The 18,228-nt window shown below is 40.5% G+C and overlaps 1 protein-coding gene across 4 annotated transcripts in view; it reads right to left on the reverse strand.

Annotated features, from left to right (window-relative positions):
- The window catches only part of ankrd6b (ankyrin repeat domain 6b), a 61,769-nt gene extending 46,285 nt beyond the window's left edge, over window positions 1-15,484 (reverse strand). For 3 of the 4 annotated variants that reach the window (XM_072678638.1, XM_072678637.1, XM_072678635.1), the window contains exon 1: window positions 15,404-15,484. The gene's annotated coding sequence lies outside the window, so the exon portion shown is untranslated. Of the gene's footprint in view, window positions 1-2,306; window positions 2,512-15,403 lie in introns of those variants that run through there. The other variant, XM_072678636.1, reaches the window with a different exon arrangement.
- Window positions 15,485-18,228: the final 2,744 nt, after the last annotated feature.

Raw genomic sequence — 18,228 nt, forward strand, 5'->3', positions numbered from 1 at the left:
CAGGGGAAAAATGGGGGGTACTTGGTCACTGGTTTAGAAGAGAGCTCAAACAAAAGTAGCTCCTCAGGCAGCTTCAACCCTCAGGCTTTTAAAAGTGTAGCAGGTGTGTCTGGATGAAGGGGTATGAACTCTTGGAGAGTGTTTTGTACTTATTGTTGTGAGCATCCCATAAGATGTTCTTGTAGGGGGAAGGGCTTTTTAAGCAGGTCATGAGGTCATTCATAACATTCACATGCTCACCCTAATTTTAGCTTATTTATTTATTTATTTATTTATTTAAATGTCTGCCTGCTGTCACCATGACTGTACACCGTGGCCCGGATGATTTACTAGGCCCTGGAGTTACTTTACTTAATGGCTCTGAGGCCTCTTAGACTGAATTGTACCCCACTGATAAGGACTCTCTCTGAGCCTTGGTTTGTTGGCTACTTTTTGTCATGTTTTTGTTGCTAATGTAAATCTGAGAAAAGTATATACATTTCTTATATTATTATTAACATCATCATTGTTGTATTATTGTTAGATTTTATATATAGAATAATTGTTTGTGCTTTCGATTGGCACTGTATTTCTAATCCATCTCAAAACCTCAATTACCAGTATGACTGATCATAAAAATACTCTCTTCTGAATGCTGGGAAACAGGAATGTGTTCTTAAAGACTTAAAGGCAGTGGAGCTAAGCAAGTGTTTGCTAATTGGCAAGCTGCCCTGCCCCTCCTTCCCTTCCATGTTGAGCAGACTTTGTATTGTGTCCCTCAAAAGCCTCTGCCCCCACCCCCCACCCCCCGGGTAGACGACAATAGTAATCAAAGCAACCATCTCTGCAGCTTGTATCTGCACTGGGATCTGCTGCAGGAGTGCAATAGGCCTTCTGCTCCAGCGTCCATTAGCAGTCATCATTAACCCATTACACACCTGGTGCCCCCTGAACTCTGTGGCCCCGCTGGGCTGCTAATCAAGTCCCCAGGGAGTACAGCAGGGAGTGCGGGCACACATACTGACAAAAAAAGAGGCGGAAAGACCTCAACGTACACGTACGTTTTATATCTCAATAGTGTGTGAGGTCAAGTCCCCCTTACATTTAACATACAATACATACAATAATTTGTCCCATATGAATTACGACTGTGCATTCCTAAAAAATCTGTAGATGTTTAACCGGAAAACAATAAAAGCACACCTTCCCTAACACACTCACACACACACACTGGCTCACAACATTAGTAGGGCCATGTGAATGCCACTTTACTCTATTAGGGAAACATGAGCATGATGGAGATCACAGTCCAAATTGCACAAATTCTCTCTCTGATCTAATTCCCCCCGAATGACATCATCTCTTGCAAGCCGAGGCCTAAAAATTACACATCCTACCAACAGCTTAAAAGAAGAAGAGTGGAATCTCATCTACACCATGTGCTTAGCCCAACTTAAAAGCACTTCACCTCGAACATAGGAGCAAAGTGGCTGCAACACTTAGATTTAACTGCAGTTTGACTGGCCAGACATGTCTTATCTTGCAGCAATTAAGGATTTACTTGTGCAATGTTTAACGGTTATAATGGACAATTCTCCAATTCTCTGGACTCCCCTTTAAAGCAATGCATCGATCAACTTTAAGGACACAGAGGTGAAAATGCACACACACAGCTTGTCTAGCCCTTGTAGAGAAGTACTGCCAACAGAATAGGACTCTCTGGAGCACATACTCATAAGGCATATATGGAGCAGTGAGAGTGTGTTCTCTGGAATGGTAGTGCTCTGCCCAATACTTTTGGGATGAGATGAGGAGTTGGGTATGAGGTGGGGTGGTGGTCATTCAACATCCTGAGATTTCTGGACAGATTAAGCCAGCTATCAAAGAATTCAGTGGACTGGGCTGTGGGTTTACAGAAAGGTCCGGTGAGAAGACGTTCAGGGCAGACCTGAGGGGATTTTTTTTAGCTTTTACCATGGTAATTACCCCTGACCAACTGATACCCATGATGATCTTCTCTTACATTCCTGCTACAGAGGAGCAGTTCCCACATTTCTACTGTTAACAGTTTGGCTCAAAGGTATGAAGAACATTCAGAACCTTTTAATGTTCTAAAGAAAGTCTAAAGGTTCTGTCTCAAAGGTTCTTCATACTCACACATCTCTATTACAAACACAGTGAATTGTTCAAACATGCAACCAAAAGTGGTTCTTCTATGGTATCACTTAAAGAACCTTATGAGGCATTTTCATTTGTAAGAATGTACATTTGATTTTTAACAAAAATGGCATGTTCCACAAAAATAGTCCACATATGCATTTTCCTACCTGTAAAACCAAGCTGCTGCTCAATCAATGAAGCCTGCTTTCTTGGATAAACACAATCCTGAACAAATGTGCTCCTAAATGGAAAAACAGTAATTCCAGATGCTGACCTATCCTCAATAAACGAAGGCTGGAAACTACTGAAGGGCTTCTAAAACCCTCACAACAAGTTTCTCAGTCAGTGGTGGGAGAGAGATGGAGAATGCGACTAGCCCTCCCAGGCTGTGGTCTGGTAATGATGAGGCACAGCGTGCTAGCCGGGTCCCCGTCCAGTCGCAGCCGGGCAGCATTAGCATATCTACAGGCTGACTGGCAGCTCCTGACATGCTGCTGAATTAATGAGCTGTGTGTGCAGGCACAGCTAGTCCAGACTGTCAGTTTAGGGCTAAAGCTCTCACTTTGCTGGAGACAGACGGCTCCAGACTGCTCTTTAGTGCCAGACTGACTAATGTGAAGAGCGAGGAGTTGCTTGGGTTGATGATACACTTCCACTGACTACACAGACATGCAACAAGCACACATTATTCCCTAGAACCTGCAGTTAGCAAAGTCAACGGTTTATGTTTGTCAGTTATTTTGCAATCACATCAATCAAATTCTAGTTGCTCAAACAACTGAAATACAATCTGAAAAGAAAAATGAGAATGTTTTATAAATTATAGGTGGTGGGTTAAAGATACCTCTGGTGGGCCAAATAAAATGTCCTCATGGGACAACCTTGGCTTGTGGACACCAGTTTGGGCTGCACTGCTCTGCATTTTCAGTCTAATTTTAGGGCATAATGCATGTACTAGGTGTATTAATATTATATAAAAATACTAGTGTATTAACATACCTATGTAATGGAGATCAAACATACAAAATGACCTTGGGACCTTTAGTCAAGAGGGGCTAATCCCATTCATCTTTAGGTGCGAAAATACAGGTAGGCCTGCTTTTAACACCTATTCCATCACTGAGTGTCAGTTTGCCTGAAGGGTGTGGTGATGCTGTGGGGTTGGGTGGGTAGAGTGAGTAGATGGTCAATAAGGGAGGTCAGACAGAGGTTAAAGCCAGAAAGTTTTTAAAATGAGCTGCCTGAGAACATTCACATGTTCACATTCACAGTACAGTTTTAACTGTTCGCCATTCCAGCTTCTGCCTTTCCCGTCTCTGGCTGCAGAATTTACCGCTTAATCCCTTTTTCAGTTGAGAGTTTGCAGACCGTGCAAAGGCGCTTAGCTGTTTGGGAATAACAACAAAACAACAGGAGCCTAAAACCTCTCTCCGGGACATTCTTTTCACTGGGTACTTAATCATTTCCCTTTCAGAACACCATAACTGGCAAAGGCCTACATGTAAAGACTAAAGTATCTCCACCCTCCAGATCTGCTGGTCTCCCACTCACTCAGTATATTTGAAAAATGCATGTTAGTGGGTCGATAACAAGCGAATGGAGGCGGGGCGTGAAGAGAAGTGGGTGGGGAAGAATTGAGCCAAACAGAGACTTTTCTGCTTTGTACACTGCTACTGTCACTACTAACTGAACAGAAGCTCTTAGAGAACTTCTACCACAGTCTCAAATCTTAATTAGCTTGTTAGGGCTATGTCTTGTTCTCAATCATTGTTAGGAAAGACCAGGTGGTGCACATTTTAACACTTTAAAATACTCTGACACTTCAAATCTTGGTCCAGTAATCAGCAGCCATAGGCAAGCAGCTATCCAGATAATTGATGCCCTCAAAGTAGGAGAGGGTGATAAGAAGATAGTAAAGCATTTTCAGGTAGCTGTTTCCTTAGTTCATAATGTACTTAAGATATGGCAGTCAACAGGAATAGTGGAGGTCAATGTGAGGTCTGGAACACCAAGAAAACTTTCTTAGAAACAACGCTAGAAATGAAAATCAAAACGCCTGATTGGCTGCAAAAGACCTTCAGAAATATTTAGATCCTAGAGTGGTGGTGCACTATTCTACTGTGCAGCGACACCTTCAAAAATATGACCATCATGGAAGATCTTCAGAAACCTTTCCTCAACTCACACTTACACAAAATTCAGCGTCTGAAGTTTCACGTTTTAAAAAAGGTCCAAGAATCTCACACATTTTTTTGCGAGGAGGAATAAATTAAAAAAATAATATATATTTACTTGTATGCCATTTATTTTACTCGATTAACCATTTACAACCTATTTTGACCAGGGGGGTCCAAATCTTTGCATGCCGCTTTACATCCCTAAGCACTAACTGCAAAATCACTTGCCTGGTCCTGGCCTCATCCACTCAACCCTATATTGAACAGAAGGGAAACTTCTGCAGTATAATTCTATGGTCACGGCACTGATTTACTTATTGCACTTTTCAATAGGCAGTGCGGCTCTTGTAACTGCAGGATGTGCTGTCATTGCCCTTTCATGATGCTTGCCTGTCAGATCCATGCAAAATCCCCCAGGGTATAAAAATCTAACATAACATCAAGATCCCCCATTCTGAAACAGGTGAATGACGATATCCTCATCCGCATTACAAGATGATATGACCTGCAGCGCTTCTACGAGCATACCTTAGTGACACAGACAAATCACTGCTAAAGCAATAAAGATGTTTTTTTAAATGCAGGTTTACAGAGCACAGTGAGCTCTCTCAGTGCTTAGCATGAAGAATAGTGGTGTTATCTCAAGATCACTGTGGATCTCCCAGGGTGCTGCACCACATCTTTGTATCATAGAAAAAGTAACCCACCTCAGTGCCATCTGAGATTGTTAGAAGTGTGAGTTCGTGCAATGAACCTGACTTTCAGCAGCACAATCATTTATGATCTTAACTGTACCGCTGCACAAAATAATAGATCCCACACGACAGCATCAGTTGCTTTTTTTGTATAACAGTGAAAATGGAGAGGAAACCTGTGGGTTTTGACGCCCCGTCTTCAAAAGACAGTGACAAAGTCCAGAACGTGAGTCATCCAGCTAGTGGGGGTCTTCAAGTTACACCTTTTGGCAAAAGCCATGCAACAGACTTTCTTTTTAAGAAAGTTGATCTTTATAGCCACTTTTGTGCCATTCTATGGATTCCTTTCTCGCTCAAGGCACCTGATCTATACCTGAAATGAGCTTTCGAAGAGCTTAAATAACATCCTGATATGAGTCAGTAGCTGGATGTATTATGGTTTTTGGATGAGATAACGACAACTAGACGAACATCTCTTTCATGAGTGTATATCCGTAGTAATCCGCCCTCAAGATAATGTATATCTATAGTACCGTCATACAAGTCTTTATCTACAGTGGCATCTGTCAAGGGGTGGATATGTGAGGCAGCAAGTGAACAGTCAGTTCCTGAAGGTGATGTGTTAGGGTTAGGGTTAGCATAAGAATCATAGATAAGAGTCAAACTGTGAAGGCTAGACGACTGGGTCAGAACATCTCCATAACATCACACAGGTCATGGGGGGTGTTCCCATTACGCAGCGATCAATGGCATCCAAAAAGAAAGGACAACAGACAATCAGAGTCTATCAGAATGGGTCATGGGCACCTAAAGCTCATTGATGGTGGGCCCACCTCATAACGTACAGCACTTGTGAGTCCTAACGTTTTTTTGGTGCCAGATACCACAGGGCGCTTTCAGAGGTCTTGTGGAGTCCATGCCTCAGGCTAGAAATTCAGAAACTTGATCATAATGGTCAAAATAATTGTAAATGTATATTTTAAACTTTAATGTAATATTTCTATAGTTTTAGTTAACCCCAGCAGATCATAGGCTTTTGAAGGGGTTAAAGGATGAGTTCAGCAAAAAATTCAAATGAACATGAATTACCACTGACCCCAGATGCAGTCCATCAGTCAAGATGTGTTTAGTATCCGATGTTTGCTGATCCGATGATGCTAGGCTAGTGTGGCTATCAGGCACTGGACTGATCATGTCCAAATCTCACCTCTGTTAATACACACCTCAGCATGCTCAAATCAACTTGGTTTAGAACTCAGCGCAACATATTTCAGCCTATAAACACTGTAGAGCTGTCTAATGTTTCACTGCATCATCAAGAGATCACAATGTTTAATTGTGATGATTCTGCATTCCAAAAAAAGGCTATTTATGTCATGTGTATCTGTAATATTTTCAATATTAAAACTAATAAATACCGTGCATCTGTAATATTGTCCAGTATTATTGGCCAACTGATATATCAGCAGGCAGTCAGGCCAATGGGAACACATCTCTTGATGTGCTGATTGCATAATATTCCCACAATAACAGGTTTATGCGAGTTGCAAGAAGTGAACCGAGTGAACTAAGGACACAAACATCCTCTATAGCAGGTTGTCACACACTTATTACTCATAAGCTACAATCCAATTTTCTAGAGAGCATATTCCATTATTATGAGTGGATATAATTAACACATACTGGGCTTGGTTAATGTTGAAATTTCAAATATACTGAACGTTTGTGAGCTACTATATAGTTGAGAACACATTAGTGAGCCTGTTCACACATACACGCACAGACACACTCTGTACCAGTCCTCTACCCTTCCTGTGAGGAAATGTCACCTGATCTTACATTAGAGACTGAGGTTACATGTACCATTCATTAGAATATCTGGATTTGGAAGTTGTGTAGACCCACACACTCACACATTGCAGCACATGAGATGAGTGACAGCCCAGTGAAAGCTTCATTTTTCATAGCAAGCTGTAGGAAAGTGGGGTCACAGGTGTGCTTGACATGCTTGACAGCGGCTCTACAGTGCTTTCACCATGGTGGAATAAATGTAACATGAGCAAACACAGAGGATATGAGTTGACAGTAATGGGGTGAAAGTATTTAAAACAGCTAGCTGCACTCAGAGATGGTTTCAGCAAGGCTACGGTTTTCATGTGCTCTCACAATGAACACTTGTCTATGTTGTGACACACTGTTATATGACAAGTGGAATGATTTATATCGACTACATGTGCAACAGTGGGACACACTCTTCTTAATCAAATAATTCACGTGAATAATTCAGTTCCATTGCTACAGGTGTATGAAATCAAGCACCCAGCCATGCTGTCTGCCTTTACACACATTAGTGAAAGAATAGGTGTTTCTAAAGACTCACTGAATTCCAGCGTGGTGCTTTAATTGGATGCAAGTCAGTTCGTAAGATTTGTGAAACGTCTCAGACATTCCACCATCTGTGAGTGGTATTACTGAAGAGTAGAAGGGTTAAAGAACACAGCAACTCAAAATGATGGACCATGTAAAGTTACACAGCAGGGTCACAGAGTCCATACATTAGTCTCCAAGTCTCCAAGACTCTGCTGAGTCAATAACTACTTCATGGTATGTGTTTCCATGTGCCAACTGTAAAGTTTGGTGGAGGAGGGATAATGATAATGCTATGAGCTTGTTTTTTAGGGGTTGATCTAGGCCCCTTAGTTCCAGTGAAGGGAACTCTTTTTGAACGTAGGCCCTATTCTGTTCCAACATGACTGTGCCCCAAAGTGCACAAGGCGTGGTGTGAAAGATCTTGACTGGCCCACACATAGCCCTGACCTCAACCCCATCAAGGACCTTTGTGATGAGCTGTGATGAACTAGTCCAATATCCAGCTCTTCTACTTCTTGAATCCAGCTTCAAAACATCCCGCACTCTGCAAAGCTACAAAGAGGGACCAACTGCCAAAAGATTTAGAATGGTATAGTCATGAATAGGTATAGGTAGGTATGATCATGAAAGCTACTGTAAGTGTAATGTGTAAGTGTCCCAATACTGGGTGTCAAGTCGGAGGCTTTAAAAAGACACTATGTTGGTGTGACCACTCTGACAGATCCTCTCTGCTAGCTTAGTTTTGGTTGTTCAGCCTAATGATATGAAATAAAGACAATGTCAGCACAAGAGACAAGAGTAGTTGCCATGCTATATCCTACAAAACATTACACACAGTCATTACATGACTAAACACAGATAAACCTTTCAATTACAAATGAGCAGTCATCTCTTATGTTCACAGAAAACACAAATTGCCTTTTTTTCTTCTTTTTTAATAAATTCATCAAACACCTTCTCACAAGGAGCCTCAAATACAGTCTGGTTCAAAGTTCAGATATTTAAGGGAAAAAATGGTTAAAATTCCCATTCCTAGAATAGCAGAGGCCCACTAACAGAATCAGGACAGGATGAGGTCCTGCCAGTGTGTTAGCTGCCTAAGGCAGGTCAGGTTGTGTAACCAAAAAGTAACCGAAACGCTTTACGACAGTGTGTGAATGCAGTTGTCTCCCTGATCCGTGCCTGCCAGAGATCCGATTACTTATTTACACCCTGAGCTCGGCATTCCAGTAAAGGGGTGGAGAGAAGAACTGCGGACGTAGGCACCGGAATTTGTGGGATTCTCTGCAGGAAAGACAGCAGGACGAGATCCGACAGAAAAAAAGAGAGAGTGAGGGAGGGAGAAGAGGACTGGAGTGTTTTACTGGAAAATGATAAATGGCCTGATGACTTAGAGGCCAAACAGAAAGAGAGAGAGAAATGAGACGACAGACATTTTCACTGTGTGGAAGTCTCTGTTCTCACATCATTTAGATCAGATTATGGAAATGACTAAATGTAGGATGGAGACAATTCTGCAAAAAAAAAAAAAGATTCTAAAAAATCTATCAATTTAAAACCTTGTCCATTTTCAGTTCTTACAATGTACACAAGGGGTGCACAGATCAGAATGTGGTAGATTTAAGAAGCACTAGGCCAAGTGACTATTTTGATGTATTTCCACTCTTAAAAACCTTTTTTTTAATGGTTCTTTTTTTATGGTTCTTTGTCTGGATAAAGGGTTCCTCACACTGGTGGAAAACCTTTTTTAGAAATAGGTTCAATAGGGTTTTACTACTATTATAGGCTGAAGAATCCTCTGTGCATTTAATCTTATTTTCATTTATTAATAATTCTATTAAATAAAAATCAATATTTTATTTAAGAATATATTTTTAAAAAGTTTAAATCAAAATGCAAATGATATTTATATTGTGATATTGGCAAACAGAAAATACTGAAAATGTGTTACATCGACATCATATATCTAAAATCTGGGCAGTAATGGCACATAAAATGTGCAACACAGTGTTCAAGCCTTATTCATAAAGCTACCCTGCTGGTGCCAGACCATCAATCACTGTTTATTCTTCCAGCCTTTTTTACATGTTAATGAGTTCACGGCATATAAATGACTAATGCTCAGTGCAAAACGGCCAAAGAATCAGAATCACACATACAGATTCTAATATAACAAGCAGAAAAAACAAACCATGAATAATATAACTGAACATTTATTAAAACAACTGACCTGTGACACTATGCACATGACCTAAAGACTTATAGACTTCAAATCTGCATCATGATCGGGACATTTACCATTAGGTTCATCCATGTGCCCTTTTTTTTTGAATGATGGTGTGGTTTATGAATTACTAATGACACATTCAAATGAGGGAAAGGATCCAGTAATCCATGTGAATTAAAAAGCGTGTTCCCACAACACTATTTCCTTTCAACCTCACGCTAAATCTTCTGGTGCTCTTCATGAATCTTGACAGTATGAAGATGTTCCAAAAAAGAAAAATCAGCCATTGGGCTAATGTGGTCATAAATGTCATGAATTTTTTTATTTATACAGTAATGAAATATAGGATAATAATAATAATCACATAATCACATAATCACATCACACATTAACAATAAGTACAGGCAATATTGCACCTTTTACCAGCATCATCAAAAACTACAATATTACTGGGGGAAAAGATGGAAGAGACCCACCTATACAGCTCTACACCTGTACAAAAATCTCACTTTGCCAAAAGACTGAGATTTTTTTATTTTTCATTTTAGTTATTTTAACATTTGTAAATGCAAATCTATGCAATCGTGTTGACAGCCCAAATCCCCAAATCGTGTTTACATTCCAAAAAGAAAAAGAGAAAAAAAGGGCAGTTGAACCAGACTTAGTTCAATAAGTTTCATAGAAACTACAACCAGAAGCCCACATTTATTAACAAACACCTGCTAACATGTTAATGAGGGCTAACGTGCCAGCGTGTAATTTTAACCTGAATATGATTAGGTTCTGCAGCAGGTGTGTATGTGTGTGTGTTTGTGTGTGTGTGTGTGTGTGTGTGTGTGATGAGGGTGTTGTGTGTTCTAGTCCTGTGATCTCATCCAGGCCTTTGCCCTGGAGAGATCTGTAACATGAGCTATCCATAGCTCCCACTGAGTCCTGGGCATCTGATTCAACCAGTCAGAAAACTGACCGCCAGTTTTCTGTTTGTCCTACACCAATACACCAGGTCCTCTCTCCCACCCACACACAAACACACACACACACAGGTGTAATTTGTGGGTAAACTCCTCCCTCAGCATGTGCAGTCTCCCGGAACAGGAAAACCCCAATCTACTCTCAAATAAAAGCCATTGACCGCTAAATGGAGAGATTACTGAGGAATGATACCCTCATGTGAACTGGGTTAATTCTCCCTTAATCCCTCAAGGGCTCTCTTCTGAATTGCAGCCACATAATATACATGGTAATTGCACGATGTGGCTGATCCCTAATACAAGTCATTTTCCTCTTAAAGTGTTATTACAAAAGAATATCATACCCAATTAACATCTACAGGAGTAGGCTGGTTTCCATGAAGATTAGAGTAGTTGGTTTAACCCTTAGACGTATCATGTATTGCCAGTACTAACACATCTGCCATCATTTTTTATTAATAAGTTCTAATTAGTGAGTTAAACAGTTATAGACTAATTAACAGAATAAAAGATTTTAAATTTGTAATTTTTTGGCACCTTATTTATACATTTTTGACCTAAAAATTTAAGTCAGAAGTCAAGCCTATCGATACATAGTGTAAGTTGCCCTGTAATTAAATATGTAATTACAGCTGAACAGTACAGTAACCCGAAAGTAATGCTCAACTTCTAAAGTTATACACTGGTGACTTTGCAGTATATGGCCTATTAATATATTATACACTACTGAATTTTACTATTAGGCTTTTTAATTAGTTCAATTACATGGTACTGTTTTCTTCCCTTCCGTTATTCACCACTAGACCTGTGATCAAGATCTTTCAAGCTGTTTAGCTTGTCATATACCTCCAGTATCAAGCCTTAAATCCCTAGACCAGTCCCCTCACCCAGAGCCTAAGCCGACATGGAGGAAAGAACAGGGCTCAAGGTTTGTTACATTCTGTCTGCTTTTGATCAGCTGGTGTCAGAGACGCAGTAAATCTGCCGTGGAAGATCTAAGGCATGTTGCCACCACACATGGCAAGCAAGCATCACAGAATACACAGAATAGAACTGGGCCATGTTGAGAAAAACCCACATTCATGATCAAGGTGAAATATACACTGACCAATCCTAACCTCACGTCGCCCAAACAGATCTGACCAATCAGGGCATGGACTCCATGTTAGCAGCAGACCCTTAAGGTGCGGTGAGTTGTAATTGCAATTGTTGTCCTTGGATTGCATTAATGAGCCTTGGATGCCCATTAATGGCTCATTAATACCCCCTATTAATACCCTGGACTTCACTAGAAACATTGGGCAAAAATATTTGGACATGTGTGAGACAGTAGAGCGTAAATCACTCAGAGCAGAGAGTTAAGACAGCTTTGACTTCCAGTACTTTTTTTAAAAAATTTTAAATGGGACGGATCGCTATCTTTTGCACTGCGACAAACATTTGGGGGCTTTGCTACGACTCAGAAAAGCCACATATGACAGGACAAAAGCGTGGCATTTTTTTTTTTTACAGCATTTAAAGGGAAAGCAAGAGTCATGGGTGAAGAACAGCCTGGGGGAACATGTCTCCTTCCAACTGTTCCACATTTCAAAGATGAGCTGTCACAGAGGGAGGGGTATAAATCCTGGAGAGTGGTGGACAGACTGAGAGAGAGAAGGAGATCCCCGCTGTGGAGCTCTTCTGCAAAGGCCAGCCGGTGAGGAGGTGCATGCTGGGAGGCAAACGGTACCAGCAGTAATGGGAGCATGCAGTGGCAAAAAAGAACGAAGATCAAAGATAAAACAGGCTAGCTTCCAGAAACCCACCCTCCCAATTCTCTCTTTCTCTATCTCTCTCACACACATACACACACACACACTGCATATCTACCATCTGCAACCCAAGCTGCTACTTTGTATTCCGGTTCCAGCTATTTTCTGGGTCACCAAAACACAATAAGTCAACTGTGTTTTTTCCCCACACATAATTGGTCAATATACTCATGGACATGTTTTTCATGTGAAACACTGGTCATGTTTTAGGCACATCATTTGGCTGCTAGTCCAAAGGTCATACCCTTTTCACAACACACTTCCAGGGGCCTGTTTTACAAAGCAGGACTTCGCCCCTCACCCTAACCCTGGACTTTCTCACGACAGTGGAGAACTTTTTACCAGGCTGTCTCACAATGGAAACTTAGGCTGCTCCAGGGCTGGACCACGGACAGCTCTTGGACCACTCACGGCCAAGCTTCTGACCAATCCGGGACGGCCTTCCTATGAAGGTGGAGCCCTCCGGTCATTTTAGGTGCCTTTTTTTTATCCCCCTTTGTGACATTTGAGGCATCAGTTTCATGGAAAAAAAATAGCTGTTCAGCATCGGAAACAAATAACAGTTTCTGTGTTACGACATTATGAATATACAGCAATTATGAGCTGCTTTCTGGCTTTAAAAACACTTGACTTTGTGAAAAGTAGCTGTTTCTACTAAGGTCACAAGATTGGCTAAAAGTGATGCCCTTTTATGCACATGCCAAAAGACCAAAAGTTTTGTCTGTCTCTTATAAACCATATTTATATTTTGGATTACATCATCATGCACCAGTAGGCAGGGTAAAATAATATGAACCAAAATCATATTCCCCCTCTTCCCACCTACACCTATAATCGAGAGAAACCGCACAGCTTTTGCCACAGAAAAGCATCAGCAATAGAACGGGAAACTCTGGAGTTGTCACACGAGAGCCTAGGGTCACCATTACCAACACCAAGCGTCAGCCAGAGGGACATTAACCCCCTCAGCACTGTGAATTGTGAAGAAGTGGTGCTGTGTTCGCTCCTCCTAAGTCTGGGGCCTACCCAAAATCACTGGGCACAAAGCCGAAACACCTGTGAGACACATCTACACCTAGAGGGGCAACTCAGTCGACTCTTCTAGCATGTGTTTTAAGGAGGTGAGAGTTCCTTAAGGAAACCTGCGCCAACACGGGGAGTTCACACCAGACCAGACCAGACCGAAGACCAAAGCCAAAACCTCAGGCTCCTGGAGCTGTGTGGCACACCACTACTCACTACACCATCACGCCACCCCTAAAGAAACTTTGCGAATGTTTACAGTGCAGAGGTCAAATTGCTATCTTTCCCACTTAAGGTTAAGTGACTCCATATTTCCTAAGAAGTCCTAAGAAACTTTTTTCCCAGCAGCAAACGGGTCAGGTGGCTTACACGGTATTTCACAGAATATTATCCTCATCCATATCTGTCAACCCTGATTAATCTGAAGCTCAGTGAAACCAGTACACACATCGAAACATGTTACATTTGTGTATATATATTTGTACTTTTTATTTTTTTGCTTATATTTCTATATTTTCATATTTTTATATTTTCTTTTTTAACTTAAATGTCACTTATTCTATTTTTATTTTTTTATTTTATTTTTCTTTTGCACTTTACTTCATTAAGTTAAGGTTTAGTTAAGTTTAAATGTAGATCTTTATTGTACAGCTTTGATGTGGGCAGACTGTCATAAAATTTTAAGTACCAAACCGGACTGAACAGCTATTTTGCACTCTCCCTATTTGCACTATGACTATTTGCACACCTGTACAGATGTTCTTTTCTGTAAATATATTTTCAGCTCTTTATTACCTTCAGTACTTCTTACTTTTTTAATTTGTCCCCTACCCTATTTATTGTTTAGTGTCATTTTCCTTTAGTTTAAGACTGTGTTCTGTGTTTTTGTTACTTGTCATACGTGTTGCTCTCACCAAGTCAAATTCCTTGTAGGTGTAACATACTTGGTGAAATAAAGAGATTCTGATTCTGATTCTGATTAAAGCATTTCACTGCAAGTTATACTGTGTATGACTATGTATGTGACAAATAAAATTTGATTTGATTTTGATTTTTACATTTATGGCATTTAGCTGACGCTCTTATCCAGAGCGACTTACAAGCTTACTGGTATTACAGATGTGAGCCAATGTAGTGTTAGGAGTCCTGCCCAAGGACTCTTATTGGGGTAGTGAGCATAGTCACCCAGACCGGGAATCGAACCCCAGTCTCCCACATGGTGTGGTAACCCAGTGACTCACTGTTGCGCCACACCAACCACATGAACCCATATAGACACCACCACAACTTTTCAGCTTACCATTATTTTTTTCTGAAGAATATTAAGTTTATGTGTGTGTGTGTGTGTGTGTGTGTGTGTGTGTATGTTCTTTGCCCTTAAACACACCACTTGTTTAAAGTGGATTAGGCAGTTTAATACTGTGTGGATAACAAAGAGTTGCACAATGCATTATCCTGGGACTTTTTGCCCCAAAGTTAGATAATAGGCCTGCCTTTCCTGCAAGAACGAGGATTCAGCACACTGGCGTGGGAAAACTGTGAGAGAACAGACAGAAAAGGGGCAGAATTCCCGTGTTTCTCCAAATAAACGGCAAAAACGAGCAAATAGCTTCCAGCTTGTACGAGTTTAGCAGTGATGTAAGTTAACCCTGAGGAACTGAACCGCTGTTTATCCTCAGCCTGTTGCTTTGGAGTGTACCTGTGTAGAAACGGGCAGACTACAGCCCAACTGTACACAACAACAAGCAAGGAACCCCAGCAAACCCACAGACTCCATCAGTGTACGTTCAGTGCCCCCAACTTCAGATCGTCGCCATATGTGTGTGTGTGAGTGTGTGTGTGTGTGTGTGTGTACACAGGTGAGCACAGAAAAGCAAAATGCGCCACACACGCCTCCACCTTGCACCGTGACTTCACTCTCAAATCTTCTCGACACGTCTTCGAACTAGTCCGCTAAACGCGAGCCAAGCCGGAACACCGCTGGACTTACCTCAGAGAAGCAGAGGCTGGGTGGCTGAGAGGAGTTGCGCGTTGTCGAAGTAAATCTGCGGTTAGTTAGTGCAGAGTTGCGGAGACGGAGGACTTGCTGGTTAAGCTCTGGTGGACGGAGAGAGGAACGGAGCTGTGAGGAGCGGGATTGACACACACTGGCGCCATGATGCGGCGGAGACGGCGCACTGCTCTGTGCTGCGCAGCGCGTGGCCATCAGATACTGCTGTAGTTCTCAGCGAGCGCCTTCAGTAGTGGCGTTAAAAACGGCACACGTGTGCGGGGGATTCGGGGATTCGTTTGAAAAAGTGGAGTGGAGAACATTAGAGGGGCATAAAAGCATGAGTTTAGTCATGTTATTAAAGTTGGATAACTGTAGGCTAGGTGTTGCAGGAAACCCAGTCCCCTTTCGTTAGGTTGCAGGTTTCTTAAGGGCACAAATACATTGTTACATGTTTCTTTAAATGAACATTATTTTGGAAGTGTTAAAGAGCCCGTATCACACAGCTTTTCTTAAATGAGCTTTTCAATAAACTGTGAAAAAGTTTCCATTTCGAATTCACTGTTTCTGTGATGTCATAAACACAGTCCATTTTAAATTAACTGTTTCTGTGATGTCATAAACACAGTCCATTTTGAATTTAGTGTTTCTGTGATGTCATAAACACAGTCCATTTTAAATGAACTGTTTTTGTGATGTCATAAACACAGTCCTTTTTGAATTCATTGTTTCTGTGATGTCACAAACACGGTCCATTTTGAATTCACTGTTTCTGTGATGTCATAAACACAGTCCATTTCGAATTCCCTGTTTCTGTGATGTCATAAACACAGTCCATTTTGAATTTAGTGTTTCTGTGATGTCATAAACACAGTCCATTTTAAATGAACTGTTTTTGTGATGTCATAAACACAGTCCTTTTTGAATTCATTGTTTCTGTGATGTCACAAACACGGTCCATTTTGAATTCACTGTTTCTGTGATGTCATAAACACAGTCCATTTTGAATTAATTGTTTCTGTGATGTCACAAACACTGTCCATTTCAAATTCACTGTTTCTGTGATGTCATAAACACAGTCCATTTCGAATTCACTGTTTCTGTGATGTCATAAACACAGTCCATTTTAAATTAACTCTTTCGGTGATGTTACAAACAGTTCATTTTAGATTCACTTTTCTGTGATGTCACAAACACTGTCCATTTTGAATTAATTGTTTCTGTGATGTCACAAACACAGTCCATTTCGAATTCAGTGTTTCTGTGATGCCATAAACACAGTCCATTTCGAATTCACTGTTTCTGTAATGTCAAACACGCAGTCAATTTCGAATTCAGTGTTTGTGCGATGTCACAAAGGCAGTCCATTCTGAATTTAGTGTTTCTGTGATGTCACAAACACCTTCAGTTTTAAATGAACTGTTTCTGTGATGTCACAAACACAGTCCATTTCGAATTCACTGTTTCTGTGATGTCATAAACGCAGTCCATTTGAAATTAACTGTTTCGGTGATGTTACAAACACAGTTCATTTTAGATTCACTTTTTCTGTGATGTCACAAACACTGTCCATTTTGAATTCATTGTTTCTGTGATGTCACAAACACAGTCCATTTCGAATTCAGTGTTTCTGTAATGTCAAACACGCAGTCAATTTTGAATTCAGTGTTTCTGTGATGTCACAAACCTTCTATTTTTAATGGACTGTTTCTGTCACAAATCTCATTTCAAATTCACTGTTCCTGTGATGTCATAAACACAGTCCAGTTTGTGTTTGTGATGTCACAAACACAGTCAATGTCAAATTCACTGTTTGTGCGATGTCACAAAGGCAGTCCAGTTTGAATTCATTGTTTCTGTGATGTCATAAACACAGTCCAGTTTGAATTTTGTGTTTGTGATGTCACAAACACAGTCTATTTCGAATTCACTGTTTCTGTGATGTCACAAACACTTAGAATTTGAAATGAACTGTCTATGTGATGTCACAAACAGTTCATTTAAGATTCACCTTTTTAGTGATGTCACAAACACAGTCCCTTTCAAAATCACTCTTTCTGTGATGTCACAAACACAGTCCATTTCAAAATCACTCTTTCTGTGATGTCAAAAATGCAGTCCATTTTGAGTTCAGTGTTTCTGTGATGCCATAAGCACTTTTAATTTTAAATGATCTTTTTCTGTGATGTCACAAACACAGTCCATTTTGAATTCAGTGTTTCTGTGATGTCACAAACACCTTAAACTTTAAATGAACAGTTTCTGTGATGTCACAAACACTTCAAATTTTAAATGAACTGTTTGTGTGATGTCACAAACACATCCCATTTCGAATTCACACTTTCTGTGTTGTCACAAACACAGTCCATTCCGAGTTCATTGTTTGTGTGATGTCACAAACACAGTCCATTCCGAGTTCACTGTTTGTGTGATGTCACAAACAGTTAATTTCAGATTCACTGTTTCTGTGATGTCACAAACAGTTAATTTCAGATTCACTGTTTTTGTGATGTCACAAACAGTTAATTTCAGATTCACTGTTTCTGTGATGTCACAAACAGTTAATTTCAGATTCACTGTTTCTGTGATGTCACAAACACAGTACAGTTTGAATTCTCAGTTTCTGGGATGTCACAAAGCCAAAACATTTACATATAACAATTTGCTTGCTCAGCCTGTAGTAGGTTTACCCATCCATTATCAAGTTTTTCTTTTCTTTTTAAATGAGATACAATACGGTGCGACCAATCAATCATTATGAGATATTAATGTAAAAGTATGACTTAAATTCTCATTTTAGTGACACATAATAGTCCTAAACTGAA

The sequence above is a fragment of the Salminus brasiliensis genome, chromosome 1, assembly GCF_030463535.1.
Source record: "Salminus brasiliensis chromosome 1, fSalBra1.hap2, whole genome shotgun sequence".
In the NCBI taxonomy this organism is placed as follows: domain Eukaryota; kingdom Metazoa; phylum Chordata; class Actinopteri; order Characiformes; family Bryconidae; genus Salminus; species Salminus brasiliensis.